We start from the raw sequence: 1129 nt of genomic DNA, 5'->3' as shown, positions 1-1129 counted from the left end.
TTGAGGAAGAACTGATCCACATCCTCAACAAAACTGGTCTTGACGATCTGACCTTAAAAGAGTTATTAGGTCCTTAAAAAAAATTATCATCGGGATGAAAAGCTAACCAACGAAGACATCTCAGAATCACCGATTACCAGAAAAGTTGTATTTACCATCCTCAACCAAGAGCCCTTATCCACCACAAAATTTCAAAAATCCCCACTCACACAAAACTAAACCGTTTTACCTTCTGATCTATGCAACCCTTCACAAAGGTGGAGATTTTAACTTGTTACAAGCCTATTTATCACAGGTTGCATTATGACTAAGAGTGTTCACATACATACATCACATGTATGATTAGATATAAAACCAAGTGTGAGTGAACATTGTGGGAACGTGACGTTTTGCATAAACGGAAGCTCATAAAAACAAAAATTTCCTTTTTATTTATCAATAATACGAATTAAGATTGGTTATTTTTTTTTCATTTTCTTGGAGCTCACTTAAGGGATAGTCATAATCTAAGTTTGCTGTTTTTAGAGAATATTTATAAAAAGATTGCTTGAGGACAATCAATGTTCAAGTGTGGGGATGTTTGATGTACATAAAATTATACATCTTTTCGGCATCAAATAATCTCTAAAAACTGCAATTTCTATTAAATAACATAGCACAAAAGGCTACTTATCATAATAAAATGTAATTTCAGTTGAAAACAAGCCCCAAACGAAGACACAAGCGAAAAGACGAAGAAAAACGAAAGAAAACACATGAAAAACAAGAAACAAGCCCCCATGCCTCAAGAAACACGCCCCCATGCTTCTTAACACCAAAAAAGACAAAATTCTACAAGAAAAGACAAAAACTGGGAACATTGTGTAAAGAAGACAATCCTAATCTTTCTACTTTACGAAGCTACTTGCCAACTTAAATTGACATCATCGAGGTGACATGACATTAAGAAAGGGTGGACTTTAAAATGCGCATGTTACCTCCTTAGTGCCAAAGATGCTCACTTAAGGTTTAAGGTGCTATCTATCATATACTTCTATGGCAAGTTTACCACATGTTTGAATATTAATTATCAATTCTAAAATGGAGTGGATTCTTGATGTAAGATGGTAACCTTCGCATAATTGAATAA

This window comes from Bidens hawaiensis, unplaced genomic scaffold, assembly GCF_021521415.1.
Source record: "Bidens hawaiensis isolate Kalapana, Puna unplaced genomic scaffold, B.hawaiensis_p1.1 tig00040214_1, whole genome shotgun sequence".
Lineage (NCBI taxonomy): Eukaryota > Viridiplantae > Streptophyta > Magnoliopsida > Asterales > Asteraceae > Bidens > Bidens hawaiensis.
The sequence above is the reverse complement of the archived record's forward strand: the minus strand, read 5'-3'. Positions refer to the sequence as shown.